General features: G+C 42.0%; 1 pseudogene; it reads left to right on the forward strand.

The window, feature by feature from the left end:
- Positions 1 to 6,409: 6,409 nt before the first annotated feature.
- LOC108800493 lies at positions 6,410 to 15,278 on the forward strand (annotated as a pseudogene).
- The last annotated feature ends 3,026 nt before the right edge of the window (positions 15,279 to 18,304 follow it).

Here is an 18,304-nt window from a genome sequence, read left to right on the forward strand (position 1 = left end):
GTATTTTATGCACTACTGCACATTGTTGCAGCTGGTTCACTTTCACTGAGTGATTATTCCTAGTGCAGCGGCTTGTTGTTTTTCATACAATCTTCTATGTATGGGTGTAGCTTTAACATCTAGGAGAATTGATACTAGGCAAAGCACAGATCATGGCTCTATCTAGTAGCTTTACCCCTTCATGTATGGCACAAGCTCAGTTAAGATTAGTGTTCTGAGAAGTTAGAACATCTTTCTCCAGCTGTGCTGGACCAAGACTTTCAAGGTAAAGATCCTTCTGTTGAGCAGCTGCTGGCAATGTCATAATGGACTCCCAGATCCTGGATATTCACTCTAGCAGTGACAGTGATCTGTGAGTGTGGCCTAGCAGTAGAACCTTATGTGACTGCTGATGGTTAATTTCAAGATCTGGTGACCAGAGTGACACCATACATGCATCAAGGTTGTGCAGTGCTTGAAAACACTGACCCTGGTAATGGCTGCTGTAGTGACATTACATAAGGGGAAGGCCATCACAGTAAAATACCAACTTTGGGGGTCTGGAAAGACCCTTCTAACGGTTGGCTGCAGGGATGAATATCCAGGATCTGGGAATCCAGTATGACACTGCCTGCAGCTGCTCGATAAAAGAATCTGTAGCTTCAAAGACTTGGTGCAGAAGAGCTTAAGAAAGATGTTCTAATTCCTCAGGACACTAAGCTTAAAGTGACATTAAACCCTTAGATTTTTTAGCATAAAACAATACTGTAATGTGCGCCTTACTGTAATCCATGGTTGTTTCCCTTCTCTTTGCTGCTCTTCCTTTTAAATCTGTATCTGTTCTCATGCTGGGCAGAACTTCTGTTTTGCAGCAGGCTGCCTTGTCTCTGGAATGGATACATGGTGTCTGTGTGTAGGTTTGCAACCTGAGCCAGCACTACAGGAAGAGGCACTCAGCTGCAAAGGGAAGTTCTCCCCAAGCATGAGAAGACATGAGGATTTAAAAGGAAGAGCAGCAAAGAGAAGGGAAGCTACCATGGATTACAGTAAGGCACACATTACAGTATTGGTTTATGTTAAAAAAATCTGAGGGTTTAATGTCACTTTAACTGAGCTTGTGCCATACATAAAGGGATGTAGCTACTAAATAGAACCATGGTCTTTGTATTGCCTAGTATCCAACTTCCTAGATGTTAGAGCTACACCTGTATATAGAATATTGGATGCTGTGTCCCCCAATGAATCCTGGGAGAAAGAGATGAGTCTTGCCTGGGATGTTTTCCACCTTCTGAGCAAATCTGGTTCACAGGTGAAGCAAATTGCGGGTTCCCTGTAAACTCCAGCTCAAAAGAAGTGGTCAGATGCACTGATTTACAGAAATTCAATCATCTCAGACATGAAGTACGATATACCTACATCCATTTTTCATTCAGACATTGCTGCGGTGCATCAGCACACTCACTGTTTTTTGCAAGTAACCCCCTGACTTAAGGACCACTGCTTGGGAGGCAAGACAGCTATTCCAAAACACACTCCCTGCTGTTTCGTACATACAGAAAAAGTGACTTGTAAAAAAAGTTCTTGTGTCACCTTCACTTCCAAAAGTTACTTTGTGTGCCGTCCTCCAAACACACATACACACAACTATACAGACAGACCTGGAACAGCAGATGGAGGGGTCTGTGTAAGGTCTACATGACAGGGGTTTACAGAGACAAAAAGGGGTTCTGCAAGGGTAGATTTGTCCCTAGCAATAAGGAAGGTTAAGATGGGACACTTACCTGATCGAGTTACTGAGAGGAGGAGCATAGGTGGATCCTATGAGAAAAAGTTCCAGATCCAGACGGAGTCAGCAGCATGGAAGCAGCATCCCACCCTTCCACCCTCTTTATCTGTGGTCTTGTTTAATCTTTTGCATTCTCTGACTGATTTTTTTTTGTTTCTATTGTTAATGTCGCTGCTGCCGGGTGGGGTATTGGGGTCCTTGAGGAGCAATATATGCAGTTGATGTTTAATTAAAAGTGGGGAGCCATCTCAGGTATGGCATCCCTTTGTTAAGGGCCAGATCATCAGTCACTTAGTATCTGCTGTTATCGTGCAAAGTCCCCAAGGCGGAGTTGTGCGGCTGGGGGCAGTGTAGGCAAATACTGGTTGGTTTGTTGTGGGATGACCTTTTGAGGACCCTAATTCCCATTGTCAGTTATTTTGTAAAGATTTGTTATATGGCTTTGTACTTCATAAAATGGCTGCTGTGGCCACTAAAATCCAATACCAGTGTCGTGTCAATCAATCAGAAGGGGGATTGAGTTGGATGTCTTGTGCTGTTTGTTAATTGACCCTTAAGAGAGGTATACAATACCCTTATCATGATGTAACCAGAAATATGTCTGTAGGTACCATACTAACACAACCAGAAACATATACATCCCCGAAACTGTCAAATAGCAGCATCACCTTGTCCTGTTTGAAAACACTTGTCACTTGTCTCCTTCTAGAAAGGTAACTATGTATGTACCATCATTAACAGTGTTGCTGCTTAAAGTTGGCAATACTTTTCACAGGGTTACTTTAGTGGTGGTGCTCCACTAATAAGACTTGAATTACCAGTGCCAGGTGGAAGTATTGATGTGACAGACATGGCCTCGGTTGCCTAGACATAAATCCAGCCCTGCTAAGTAAGCATTAAAAGGGAGAAGGTTACAAAGGGCAGGATTCAGAAGGTTCTCTGTTAGTGATCCAGGTGCTTTGTGGATTTCGGGTACATTCAATTACATAGAGCTCAAATTAGTTAAGAATTATTTTACTTTCTGGATTTAATTTTAGTTTTTGGTTGCAAAGTTTACTGGATAGCACTAGCAGATCACCTATTCCTTTGATTTGTTGCCTGCATTAGTGCTTTAAAATGGAACTGGAAATAGAGAGAAATCTCCCTAGGGTAGAATCACACTTTAAGAGAGCATACTGTATATGCATTCCATGAGGAACACCATGGACATGAATCTGATAATAATATTAGTATTGTAAAAACATAGATATCACACGTTAATATTTTCCTGAGATTTGTGTTAAGTTCCTTTTCTGTAATTCCCACACAGATAATATGTCTTCCCATATCTCTCCCAAATGAACCATAATGTCATCCATCTACCTAAAACAAAGACAAAAAAAATGTTCTTGATAAAATTGACAATCATATGTGACGCCACCACTAAACAATATGTTCCATGGTTCATTAACCAATAATAATCTGATTCTTGCGTTACATAAAAGTAGTAAAAGTGTGCTCATTCCAGAAAGCGCAAGGTTTAAATTACAAATAATACTAAAGTGGGCAATATGTGCAGAGGGTATAATGGCAGGCAGTATGTGCACTAGAATGCAGGAGAGGAGTGCAGAGGCTTTGGGTATGGGCATGATGGGGGCAATATGCGCTGGAGTGCAAATGATACGATGGCAGGTATATTGTAATCTTGATAATAACTCATACATTTCCTATTGCTGATATTATTAAGCATATACATTGCTAGGATTATTATTATTATGTAACAGTTTAGCTTACTTATTCCTAGAAGTTGCAAAGAACTATACAGACATATAAATTCAGCAGATGAATTCTAAGAGGATTATTCACAAAGATGCCAAAGGCAGCCGAGAGAATAACCCAGCAGAAGTGAAGTGAGACAAACGCTGTTCGGCTATTCACTTCAGCCTTGTATGGCTGATTACAGCCGTATATCAGCTGCCTTCAGTCAGCCGAACATGCTCACTGCCGTTCGCCCCAATTCTCATAGGGGAGGGAGTGAATAGCCAAATGCCGTCGAGCGGCATTCGGTTCAGCTATTCTGCTCGCTACCTCCGAGGTAGCGAGCAGAATAGAAAAAAACGTAAATGAATGGGAAAAAAAATGTTGAAAAATAATTTCAACATTTTTTAAAAAAATAGGAAAATTAAAACAAGTTAAGAAAATAATAAAAATATTTTAAAGAGAAAAAAATAAATAAAAAACAATGCACGCCGACCCGACCGCACGCGACAAACTCCCGCCGCATAATGTAGAATCTGACAGATGCCGGGCAAAATATAAAACAAAGGGGTGGAGCTAGTGGAGACATCACTGCTAGCTCCGCCCAACTGTTTACTATTGGGCGGCACCTGCCAGAGTCTTCTAGCAGGTTCTGGGCAAAAAATAAAAACTGGGCGGAGCCGGCCGTTAAGCCCAGTTGTTATTGTTTAATGACAGATCAGCGTCCCCAAATGACCTGAGGACGCTGATCTGTCATTAAACAATAACAACCGTCATTACAACTGGGCGGAGTCAGCCGTGAGATCACGGCTGACTCTGCCCACCCGGCATTTGTGTGAAGAACGGTCGGCCCTTTGGTCGACCTTTCTCCACGCTTCGGGTGTCACCAGGGCCAGTGCTGCCACTAGGCAAACTAGGCAGCCGTCTAGGGCGCACTGCTGCTTAGGGCGCAGCCTTGACCACTCACATTGCAAGTAGCTGGTCTTGCCTAGGGCACAAAACAGTCTAGCGCCGGCCCAGGATGTCACTACAGCTCAGCCGAGCAGAAATATATGGGTTCGGTTCGGCTGCTATTGTGAATAGCCCGTACAGCAGCCCTTTGGTTCGACTGAACCATAGGGCTCCAATGGCTGAAGGGAGCCGAAGGATCTTGTAAGCTGTGGTTATATTACTTGCTCTGAACATTATTGAGCACGTTAAGGGACATCATATTAGCTTTAGAGCTGAGAAACTTAACATCGCCATCCGCCTCCAGCACCAAACACCACCCACCCCGAACTCATATGCAGCAGTCAGGGACTCTCTGAGTGGGGGTACTAAAGCTTTAACCCCTGGAACATAGGTCATCTGTATTGTGGTATGGCATCCATTCTTCAGCCACAAGACTTCCTCCATAATGCTTATTAAGTGTCCCAGATCCTGTGGGGCAGTCACAAGATTTTGGAACTGTTGTGCAGTGTCCGCATCCCTCAAGATCCAGGGCACTATTTAGAGTGGCAGAGGGGTCTCAAATGCTAAAACTCTCTGTGAATGGTTATGCAGGACAGATAAGCAGAGTGATCTTTTGCACAACAGGAAAAGTATAGTTCTGCCCAGCAGATGTAAAGCAGCAGTGTCTCACTGACTCCAACAATTTTTGTATATTTTGCTTGCACTGAAACCAGCAATATCAAGTTTATTTAATTCCCACTGACATCAAAGGTGAGGCTAATTTTATCCCACTGACACCAACAATGGGGCTATTTTTATCCCATTGACACCAATGATGGGGCTAATTTTATCCCACTTGTATGAGCGATGGGGCTAATTTTATCCCACTGACACCAACAGTGGGGTTAATTTTTTCCTACTTACACCATTAGTGGGGCTAATTTTATCTCACTGACACTAAGGGGTCTATTTACGAAGCTGCCGAAGGATCTAGCCGTAGCTTCGGCCGATCCTTCGGCTAGCTTCGGCCCCAGGACCCCTTCGGTTCAGTAGAACTGAAGGGGTGCTGTACGGGCTATTCACTATAGCCCGTACAGCTCCCGAACATGGCAAGGCCTTATTATATGTCCATTGTCAGTAATGGGCCGTTTGGTGACCTGCCCCGCTGCCTGCACCACAGAACTCTGCTGGGTTTATTAAACTATCTTGTTGAAAGATCTTTTAGCATTTACCACACATCCAGGTGTATCAGATGCCTGGTTGCCTCGTTGTTTGTTGTGGGGTCTTCTAGTGGCCCATGCAACCTGTTGTAAGTAACCTAGGAGTTGATGGAGGAAATCACATAGCACATTGGGGGACACAAACATTCAGCACTTCCAGAAATGTAGAATGAGCAAAATCTTTGAGCAAGCTTCTCTATTCATCTCAACAGATCTCAGTGGTGCGGGGAGAAGGACAGGTAAATAATAATAGTTTATTTTGCACAGAGACCCTTATTTCATGTTTTAAAGATAGCCACAAAGTCACTAAAGGTGCCTGTAGACATTAGATGGCCATTGTCATATATGAGAAGCTATAGTCAGTATTGGGAAGCTTTCAGATCTGCAACTTAATGTGCTTGGGGAAAAAAAAAGGCTGGTGGGTCATTATTATGCCAGCCAAATGATGATGGTGCAGGAAAAGTCTGTTGGGGGCAAATGTGCAAATCTAACAAATACATTTATATTCCTTTATCTCTGAAACTTTAACAATATTTCACAGTTATCAGAATGTCATAGCCAGATAACGATAATCTTGCAATTTGTTCATTTACTCATGGAAATTCAAACGTTTTTATAACCTTGTTATCATTTACATGTTTTCACATCCTACTTTTATTAATGAACAATAATGGGAAATAGGGGAGTGGAGGTGCTCCCATCAGTATATATAGTGGGACAGCAGAAGCTCATCAGTACAGAAGACAAGAGAGGCATCATGTATACCTTCCTCATTCTTCTGCTCACCATCTGGAAGGCTCAAGCTGTCACTTTGGTAAGTTTTATCAGAGATCAAACAGTATTACCTATTTATATTGCTATTGATTTTCTTCTGAAGCTTTTCTCACAGTATATACATTTAAAGTAGAACTATGGAGTTACATTAAAAAAAAATGCTGCAGCACGTATACCTTAACTGCAGACAAACAACTTAATACAGCAATAAAATACATATAAGGGATCGGTTTTACCTGCCAAAAGGTTTGTTTTTATGTCTTTCAAGTCCTAAGAGTTATACAGTTCTGAAACGCAGCACAGCCCTGTATGGTAGGACACACGCATTTTGTCTGCTCCTATAAGCATACCACTTGTTAGTAAACAAGCATTGCAGCACAACTGATTGGCTCCTTGTGCTGCTTCCACCTCTCAAGGTCTAAGTTCTTCTGCACAGGAACTGTAAGACGCTGATACCAGGTAAATGTCAGGTACCTACACTGCTTGTATTTAAAAATACATTTAATAATGTCTCAAAGAATACAGAGCGGATTTATTTTTGTCTTTTACTGCTGCCTAGAGACCAGCTTTAAGTATAAGTGCATTTGCCCTGCACAGTCTTAAAAAATGTTTGTGGATCCTGCCAGTAAAGTCCACCTAATAGAGCTTCTTGTGATAGGAGGACAATGCTGTTGCAATGGTACTGAATTACTGAATTACTGATGAGAAGATGTTGCAGAACTGACTGTGTTGCTGAAACCCTTTCAATTTTGGCTGTAGTGTCTAGTAGGGGGAGCGTGTGAGACACAAATGAAAAAAGATTTGGTGGACTCAAGGCAGGTAAAATACGTTTTTATTTTAATTTGTGAGGCTGACACACAGGAGCCTTTAGATGAGCTTTAAGAGTTAAGCTGTCCATACATTATTCAGTCAATTTCCACATCCACGTTATATAATGAGTGTAACTGATTTTGAGTGTAACTGATTGACTGCAGTTACTGTTTGTCAAACTATTTTCAGACTGGCTCCTTCAACAAAAGTTGATTTTAAAAAATCGCTTCTGTCGAACAGGGGGGTCCCCAGGGGGTGGAAGTTTAGTGTTTTGGAAAATATGCCTATACAAGTTTCTGGTGTCCTTCGACAGCTCTTTGGTCTTCACCATAGTGGAGTTTGGAGTGTGACTGTTTGAGGTTGTGGACAGGTGTCTTTTACAGTATACTGATAACAAGTTCAAACAGGTGCCATTGATACAGGTAATGAGTGCAGGACAGAGGAGCCTCTTAAAGAAGAAGGTACAGGTCTGTGAGAGCCAGAACTCTTGCTTGTTTGTAGGTGACCAAATACTTATTTTCCACCATAATTGGCAAATAAATTAGTTCCAAATCAGCCAATGTGATTTGTCTAGATTTATTTTCTCATTTTGTCTCTCATAGTTGAGGTTTACCTATGATGCCAATTACAGGCCTCTCTCATCTTTTTAAGTGGGAGAACTTGCACAATTGGTGGCTGACTAAATACTTTTTTGCCCAACTGTACCTCAGGAAAAAGTCTGGTGTCTCTCCTATGGAATATCTCATGCCTATTCCTGTTCAGCTGTTGCTCTATTGCCCAGAGTCTGCTTGTGCTCCTATTGATTCTGCACTGTGGACTACTGAAGTCTGGTGAGTCTGGAGTCTGCACTATTTTTTTGCTATGGACGTCCTAAGCCCTATACCATCTCTGCCAGATTGATGTTCTGCAATAAAGCATTTAAAAAGGCACTTAAAGTGACTAGCGTCGAACTTTCTTGATCACACATCCCTTCACTGGCTAAGGATCTGCCCCTGAGAGTGAAATGTCAGCCCTCTCTGCCCTTTGGGGGTCCTCCTTAGGCCTCTGGGGGTCAGGGGGACACTACATATATAATATTGTTTTTTAATGTGATTGTTAATCTGTTGGAACAATGTATGAGTAATGTGTATATGTTTGTTTCTTTCAAGACACAGAGTTTGATGTCTGATTTTGTATCTGGATCTGGATCCCTGGATGAGAATGGCGTCTGTTACTGCACCGTCAACCTCCCAGATACCATCTTCCCGGTTGCCGTTTTGAGAAGCTGGAGATATCAAACCGCAACCTGACAATCACTGTGGAAAAGGAAATTACTAAGGTATAAATGCCGTCTCTCCTATATAGAGCAGGGACTGTAGATTAACATCTCTAGAAAATCAATTGCAATTCTTAAAGGTATTTTCAGCCCAATTCATATTTTACCCTAAAGAGACACTTGAATCAATTATGAATAGAAACAGGATTATTGTTTGTTTGAAAGCAATTTTGATGAGAATTTAAAATTTGATATGTTTGCTGTCACATACAGTATTTCCTATACATGCTGATAGATTCTCCATCTAGTGGTTTCTTGCTAAATAACCGCTGGGTGAAAAGTGACTAAATAGGAAATAGCAAACCGCAACCTGACAATCACTGTGGAGAAGGAAATTACCAAGGTGTAAATGCCATATCTCTTACATATAAGTAGAAACAATAGATTAACAATTCTTAAAGGCGGACATTGTCAGACTAATTCATATTTTGCCCTAAAGAGAAACTTAGTTATTTTCAATAAGAACTTTTATTGCTTGACTGAAATGTTGATGAGATTTACATTTCAACATGTTTTTGTTGCATACAGTATTTCATATACAGTACATGCTGATGTATTTTCCATCTAGTGGTTTCCTACTAAATAACCTCCGGTTGAAAAGTGAATTACAGGATAAGTTAAAAAAGACTAGGGGTGCACCGATACCGATACCAGTATCGGTAACGGTGCCGATGCCGAGTATTTGGGCAAGTACTCATACTTGCCCAAATGTTCTGATGCCTAGCCTGATACTTCCCGTATCAGGAAGCAGGGCAGCGAGTCATTACACGCTGCTTGGCTTCCTGATTGGCCGGGAAGCTGACCAATCAGGAAGCTGGACGCCGTCTGACAAGAGAGCATGGGGACGGCTTTCCTGCTAATCAGGAAGCCAGGTGGCGAGTCAATACACGCCGCCTGGCTTCCTTAATGGGACTTCTGGTATCGGTATTCTGTATCGGCAAGTACCGAAATAAAAATATCCGTACTCGTACTCGGTACTGAAATACCGGTATTGGTGCATCCCTAAAAAAGTGTCAATTAATAAGGCTGCATTAGTTATTTTACCAATAATCTTACAATAGTTTTCCCATCAAAACATTTAATTCACATACAAAAGATTGAATAGTATTTTATTTGAAAGAAATCATTATTTATTGGTCATGTATCAGTATTTTATTTCATGAAGTATTTTTATAGCTCCTCCTAAAATGGCTCTACTCTCTACTCTCCTCAGAAGATGCCTCTTGGAATCTTTCTCTCTCTATATAGCACCACCAATCAGGTTCCATCTTTTGAAAAAGGGACTAAAAGTGAGGGAAAATCTAAATGATTAAGCTGTCACCAGTACAATAGAGGGGAAACATTGTGGACACTTTCCTTCTGTGAAAAATGCCTAATGGTCACCAAACACATTACAATCTGACCATAAAATCTATGTACAGTCAACTTTAGATTTACCTAAACTGATTGATTAGATTAGGACCTACCTAATCTAATCAATCAATTTGTACCCAATTGGACAGTCCCTTTCACTATATAGTTGTTTTTAAATATAAAGGAGATAGTACAATCAGATTGTAATGCTTATGGTGAGCTTTAAAGGGCACTTCCTTCACTTTGGAGAGATGTGTTCATACTTCCTATTATGTCTTCATATTCTTTTCTCCATAATTAGACACAGATGGCAAAATCCCTGAAAGGAGTATTAACCAATTTCTACTTTTGTGCCAAGTGAAATAAAGTTTTGATTTCGGATTTATTTTCATCAGACTGTAACGTATATTGGTAGTACTAACTACAAGTTTGATATCTCTGTACAGATCTACATCTATCAGAGCACACTGACCCTGTACATAGAGCACATAAAGAACCTGACCAAACGTGTGGAGATCATGGAGCACGGAGGTCTCTCCTATAATGAGCTGGAGTTTGAGCTCATCAAGTTGGAAATCAAAGAGATGGAGGTCCTCATATTGGAACTAAAAGCATCATTTAATGGCTCCAGCATTATAATAGAGACTCTCTACCAGGAGGTGAGACAAAACTATGTCTTCTCACAGTAGTGTTAACCTTGTTACTTTTACTTAAATTGTCCATTTAACTAGGAGCAATGCCATCCCCATGCTTTAAGAGAACCCATCCTCATCCTGAGACTGCTGCTGAGTGTCACCATCTAGGATGTGATGTCAGCAGCCCCAGCAGAATGGCACTCTAATAGTACCCCTTCACTTCTTCTCTGGCTATTACATGAAAGGTTATGTAGGGAGGTAAGGGAAGGGGTGGTGGAGCTGGACCAGCACATGAGAGTAATTAGACACTCCCAGAAGAGGAGCTGGCTATGATGTGCAAGGAAGAAGGGGGATGTGCTAAGAGACTGACTAGTCAATATTTATAGCAAGTTGACAGGCACATTGGAAGAGAATAAAATTCATTTATGAAAAGGAAAAACACTGCAACTCATCATTTAAAGTACCTGATGCTTCTACTTGCAAATTTTTAAGTTGGCGGCAGGCTCTCTACAAAGAGACTGTCACTTTGCCTATTCAGATGACATGCTCCTCCATACCATTATAAAAACTTCAATAAGGAATTTTTAAAATGTGTATTTTGTCAATGTCGTTTGGCACAATTTCCTTTAATTGTGCAGTTTTGTGGGTTTTTTTGTGTATGTTTTAAAGTAAAACTCTAGTAAAAACCTTTTTTATAGAGCAGGAAAGAGTGAGATCATTTGTCATCTTTTCATTCATTGCTAGCTTGACTCCCATTGCTAAATAATCAAAATTTAAAAGTTAGGAATTCTTCATAAAGTATTAGTACAGCAGATGCTGGCATGGTGCAGGGGATGGGTCACACCAGTGACTCTGAGACCTGCAGCAGAGAGCAGTGGGCAGTGATATAAGGCAGCATCAAGGAGACATATAGCAGAGAGAAGTGCGTACTGATATAAAGTAGTAAGGGGGCCACAGACCGGACTAACATCGAGGAGACATATAGCAGAGAGAAGAGGGTAATATAAAGTTGGGGGAGGCGCAGATTGGGCTAGCATAGAGACGACCTTTAACAGAGAGTGGCCCGCTGGTTCCCTGCACACAAGTACATAGTTCAATTTTAGAAATGTTCTACCAGTTTGTTTTTCTCTTTGTAGATCCGTAACATTTCCATCATGGTGAACCAGTTGGAGATCTATGATAAGAACAATGTGCTGGTGATCAGACGGGAGATTGAGGCTCTGAAGAAACGTCTGGAGGAGTGTGAGAAGAACAATACAAAACCAAGCTATCCTTCCCTTCCTCCAGCAGATAACGGTAGGTTAGAAGAAAGACTGATTTTTAGTGGGCAAAAGTTATATGTAACAATTTATAACATCATCAACAAGCCATGGGCCACTGTTCACATTTTCTTGTTTGCATTTTTGTTGATGTTTGGTGAGAAAGTAGGAGACTGTCATTGCTGTTCTCCCCATCTAAAATAATAGGTATCTGTCTGTCATGCTGAACCTCTGGCCTCAATATTTTTAATCACTGTCCTGCAAAAAGTACAAAGATAACGAATTCTAACATTCTAACATTTTTTTTTTTTTACCTGAACATTTATACTGGGTCAATTACTTAAAGATGATTAAAGTGGGCGAGCATAATAGCCAGGCAACTAGCATTTTTGGGAATGGTTGTGCCCCTGTGTACAACAGTTTGTACACCTGGACGATTGTTATAGATGCAATATGACTTTTGACCCAGGTCAGGGGATGGTATCATGTTTTTGCCAGCTATTGCCCTGATCACATGCTTGTGTTGCTCTCACTACTGGAGGGTACACACATTCACTTTTATGCCTTCTAGTACCACCTCCCTCTCTATTTACTTCTCTGCTCCTTTTTCCGGCTTTGTTCTGCAGGCTGTGTGGTCCTATATGCACTGTTTCACTCACCCACTGTGGCTTCCCCCATGACAAGCCAAATTCTGTAGGCTGTGAGCTATCATCTGCATTGTTCTGCTCCTCTTTTCCATTTTCTGGGTTTGATTTACGAAGAAAAAAACAACAGAGACTGTTTTCAACATGAATGTTCACTCTGGAAAGTAAATAAGTTTAAAATGTGTTCACTTTGAATATCCAATTATGTCCACAGGAAATGATAAAATAAAATGGATTTGTGATTGCAGGTGATTGGAAAACTGAACTGCACACAACTTCATCCTATTAACTAAGCAAAAGCTGGCCATACATATGGGGTTTTTCTCGTTCAGCCTCAGGGGAAAAATTATTGATTCCCCTATTCATGGTAAACAGTGTGGATGGTGGAATCTGCCTAGTCGGCTATCGCACCCCGACTGCCACCACCCACCACAGTCAGAATGCACAGACATTAACTACAGCTGACTGACTGCAGTCACTTTTCAGCCACCAATATTCATCCTAGCTTCTTCAACAATAGTTGATAAAAAAAAAAACTTTATTGAAAAAGGGCCACACACTGTTCGAATTTTAGCCAAGGCAGCAATACTTAAGTGAACATTCACTTTGTAAAGTTAACAGCCTCTATCTAGTAAATCAACCCATTGTATTGGGTATCTAGTGTATCTAGTGGTAGAATCTCAGTCTTTCATGTACTATAACAAAACTGCTGGATATGCATTTTCTGCAAGAGGGATTTGGGAAACAGTTCTTCATGGAAATTTACCAATCGGAGAGGATTTTTTTTCTCAAACATCTCCTTTTGTATTGGTTATGTGTGGATTAATTTCCAGATTACATTGTTCTTTTACTAACCCTGAAAATAGTGAATAATTAAGGTAAGTAAAGCTCCCCACTCACATCTCCTCTTCCCCACCCGAACCGCTGTTAAGAGCCAGTTTAGGTAATCCATTAATATTATTATTATTACATAGTATTTATATAGCGCCAACAGTTTGCGCAGCGCTTTACAATATAAGGAAGACATTACAGTTACAATACAATTCAAGACAAGATGGTAAGGAGGGCCCTGCCCCTGAGGGCTTACAATCTAAAAGAGGAGGGGGAAATGATACATGAGGTAGCTGTGGTAGCTGTGGGAATGAATTATGTGAGAATGTGAAGGTTCAGTGGTTAGGTTGCGGTGGGATAGGCTTCCCTGAAGAGATGAGTCTTTAGGGAATGCCTAAAGGCAGTCAAGGTGGGAGATAGAGGGACAGATTGGGGTAAAGAGTTCCAGAGGATGGGAGAGAGTGCATGTTTGAGTGGGGTAGGAAAGATTCCAGTAGAGAGGGAAAGATTGAAAATGTGGGTAAGAGAGTCTAGGATAGAGCAAGAGTGTGACCGAAGTAGTTTTGAGGGAACAGGGTCCAGGGGGCAAGTGGTGAAGTGGGTGTCAGAGAGAAGCTTAGTAACCTCCTCTGTGGTGACAGGGTCAAAAGAGGGAAGTAACAAGTGAGATGGAGGATCAGGTACTATAATAAAAAGAGCAGTTGATTGGACAGTGGCGATCTGATCTCGAAAGGTATCTATTTTGTTTTTGAAATGAATGGCAATGTCCTGGGCAGTGAGTGAGTTAGTGGGTGGTGGTGGTGGAGGACATAGTAGAGACTTGAAGGTAGAAAAGAGTTGGCGAGGAGTGGATGAGAGTGTGTTAATGAGAGTGACAAAATACGTTTGTTTGGCAGCACGGAGGGAGGAGTTATATTTTATCAGGGCAGCTTTGTACATTAATAAAGCATGTCTGCATTTTATAGGGTTTAGTTACCTAACGGTTTTGTAATTCATGGAAGTCACTCCTTAGTAAATTCAGCTGGGAATGCCCAACGTAACAAAGATTTCTTGCAAAGCCGTAGCTGACTCAGGTGTTACATTTTGCTTTATTTACATGTATATCAAACTATTCCTTTATGCAGGTACTTGTGAACATGGAGAAATTATCAGCAACATCAGCAAACCATTTGTGGTCCAATTAAACTGGTTGGGTGTCAACTTTGTGTATGGAGGATGGGGGAGAGATTCAGGACCAGGAGCTGATCAGAATGTCCAGTGGGTTGCTCCTCTAAGAGATGCAAGGATGATGGATATTATACGCTTCTACCCTTCATATAATGATCTCACAATCTACAGTGGTGCCACAGAAAGGGCCTTGCATCGGTGGATCTCAGGTAGTAATTATGATTACACCAATACAGGTCAAGGTGGTGGAATGATTATGTACAACGGCATGCTTTACTATAACTGCTACAACACCTTGAACATCTGCAAATATGACTGGAGAAACCATGTGTTCACCAGAGCAGCTCTCCCTGGTGCCACATATACAAACCGCTTCTCCTACTCTCACACTGCTTGGCAGGACATTGACTTCGCAGCTGATGAAGAGGGTGTTTGGGTCATTTATTCAACTGAGCAGAAAGCTGGAAATATTGTTATCAGCAAACTTAATGCTACAACTCTTGAAGTACTGCAGACCTGGCACACTTCTCAGTACAAACCTGCAGTCACCAATGCTTTCATGGTGTGTGGAGTCTTATATGCCACTCGAGCCATCAACACAAAGCAAGGGGAGATCTTCTACATGTATGATACCAAAAGTGGTGAAGAAGGGAAGTTGAGCATAATTTTCGATAAGCTAAAGGAAAGAGTGCAAAGTCTGTCCTACAATTCTAATGATCACAGGCTCTACATGTTCAACGATGGCTTCCTGGTTCATTATGACCTTTCTTTCACATCCTCATCCAAACCCAAATCCAATATTATACATTCCAGAATGAACCCCATAAAAATGAAGTAGATGAGCCAACAGCCATTGTGATCACCCCCATACCAACCATGAAACAAAGTACCAATGTGTGAAGATTTCCAGTGTCTGACAGTAATGAGAAAACCAAGATACATGGGAATGCTTGTGGCATAACACGTATAATGAAGAACTATTCCAAACTCCAAACCTAACTTTCAAATGTATTCTTACTGTTGTGTGTTAAAATCAATGTTAGATAACAATTTACAGAGAAATGTTTAATCTTCATCTGTTTACATTAGTTCTAAATCAAAGGCTGATGCGAACTGGATTCTATGTGATTTCTTATTAAATAGCAATTAAATAAACTCTTAAGCATGACATAATTTACGAGTTAATTTTTGCTATGTTTTGATTTGTGTGTAGCGCTCCCTCTTTCCAGTCTGCGCTATCCTGATATAGGATAACACTACCGGTGGCTCTGAAGGGGTAATCTACAGTAAACTGAACTAACGGGTCTCCCTGTTTTTCATCTACTATGGATCCACAGGCCTTCAACACTTACTGCCCTTCTGTTGAATGATTGAAGTAAGGCCCAGTCTGTGGTCATGATGCTTGAAATATTTATTGAAGAACTTCAGGGAGAGAGAGGTAGAGGAGGGTTAGGATCATCCAGACAGATGTAGACTTTATGGCTTTTCAGAGAGAGTGTGTTTACAGCTTCCATGCACAGCAGGTCAGGCACCTGACACAGTATTACATGAGGTAGAAGTTACTGATCCTTGTCTTTAGGAGCAGCAACCACTGGACCTGCTGCCACCAGGTTCCAGGATGATCCCATGGCTAGTTCCCAGACTTTGAGCCCTGGTCAGCTTAGGCAGTCCAGCGCAGCCTCCCTGCAGGCAGGGACTGGGGGAGGAAGTAGGGTTGCCACCTGTCCGGGATTCACCCGGACAGTCCGGTTTTTGAGTCTTGTGTACGTTAGACAGGCCAGCTATCACCCGTACACATTAAAGTGTTCCCCTGTTTCTCGGCAGAGATTGATCTCCACCCTTCCAGCACTTTACCCGTGCTTGCTCCCTGTTTCCTTCCACATTCCATAGGCAGTTGATGCTCCTCCTACCTCTTAGAGATCCTCTCAATGATTAATCACGTGATGCCCTGGTCTTCTGCATCAGCCTCATCTGCAGAGCTTAAAAAGGTACCGTATGTTTGTATGTCACAGTCACTTGTCCAAACAAAACACTTTTTTAAAATAACATATGTGCCCCACCACATGGGGCAAGCCATATGTCTGTGGGTGGTAGGCATGCTAGGAGTTGTAGTTCTGTGGTAACTATCAGCAGTCCTGTGGGTGAGGGGAGGTTTGCTTAGACTTGTAGTCAGGTATTACCAGTGTCTGAGAGTATCTAGGAAGGCCAGGTTTTGCCAGTGTCTGAGAGTCTCTAGGATGGCCAGGTATTGCCAGTGTCTGAGAGTGTCTAGGGAGGCCAAGTATTACCAGTGTCTGAGACTGTCTAGGAAGGCCAGGTATTACCAGTGTCTGAGAGTCTCTAGGATGGCCAGGTATTGCCAGTGTCTGAGAGTGTCTAGGGAGGCCAAGTATTACCAGTGTCTGAGACTGTCTAGGAAGGCCAGGTATTACCAGAGTCTAAGGGAGTCTAGGACAGCCAGGTATTACCAGTGTCTGAGAGTATCTGGGAAGTACAGGTATTACCAGTATCTGAATGTATCTTGGAAGGCCAGGAATTACCAGTGTCTGAGAGTCTCTAGGACAGCCAGGTATTACCAGTGTCTGAGAGTATCTAGGAAGGCCAGGTTTTGCCAGTGTCTGAGAGTCTCTAGGATGGCCAGTTATTGCCAGTGTCTGAGAGTATCTGGGAAGTACAGGTATTACCAGTGTCTGAGAGTGTCTTGGAAGTCCAGGTATTACCAGTGTCTGAGAGTGTCTAGGAATGCCAGGTATTACCAAAGTCTGAGTCTCTAGTGTAGCCATCCTGTCAAAACAGGAGTGTCTGTTTAAATTAACTTGCTTTCAGATTGTATTCAGTCTGATTCTGATTTAATAGTCTATGCTTATTTGGTTAACACTAAGCACTTTGTTATCTTTTGCATCTGCCTGCTAATGGGGGTATCCTTGCAACAGAGCAGTGCAAGCAGCAATTGAGTTATGAAATAGTTATGAATATCCATGTCTCTCTAGCCAATCACTAGGAAGTTCATGGCAAGTAGTGCATGCTGGGAGAGGACATAAATATTTGGAGCGTACCATGTGAGGCTCTCTTTGTTCCCTGGGCTCCTGCCTTGGGGGAGGCTGCTTTTGACTGTCTAATCTGGCTAGGCCTGAAGCCTAGAAAGCATAGCCATGTGGTCACACTGCAGCCTGAGTCTGGGGCCTAGTGACTTAAGTTAGTGATGGAGAAGAAAGAGAAAAAGTTCACCAGGTGTGGGCAGCCTGAGACGTGATTATCTGTGTCTCGATGAAGATGTCTTCTGAAATTGACTGGTAGCTTCTGATTTAAGTACTGCACAGCCAGGAGCTCAAGACACTGATTGCCAAAATTGGCTTAAAGGTTCTCTATCTGTGAAGGCTGCAAGTACTTTGTTCTACCATCTATTGGAGTCTATTACAACCTGAGTGTCCTGTGCCCTAACCCTATCTCCCAGAGTTTTATAATAAAGTTCTTTAGCATCACATTTTCTGTGTGGACTTCAGTTTATTGGTTGCCAATGGAGGGCTAGTGACTTGGGGCAGCAATACTATTGATAGCCCTAGACAGGCTAGGAGAACCCGTAAATTCCAGCAGCTCCTTCAGGGCTGAGTGCTACACTAGAAAAGCCAGGTATTACCAGTGCCTGGAAGTGTCTAGCAAGACCAGGTATTACCAGTGTCTGAAATTGTTTAGGAAGGCCAGCTATAGGTTCATTTAACCACTTGCCGTCCGCCCATTGTAAAAAAACGGAGGGACGGCACTGCAGCATTGGCGGGTTTTCTGCTCGCGCGCGCCCCCTAGCACGGGCAGAAAAGACCCGACCAATGCAAACACCCGTTACCGGGTGTTTCACATATAGAAACC

This window comes from Nanorana parkeri, unplaced genomic scaffold, assembly GCF_000935625.1.
Source record: "Nanorana parkeri isolate BGI_ZX_2015 unplaced genomic scaffold, ASM93562v1 scaffold2046, whole genome shotgun sequence".
In the NCBI taxonomy this organism is placed as follows: Eukaryota; Metazoa; Chordata; class Amphibia; order Anura; family Dicroglossidae; genus Nanorana; species Nanorana parkeri.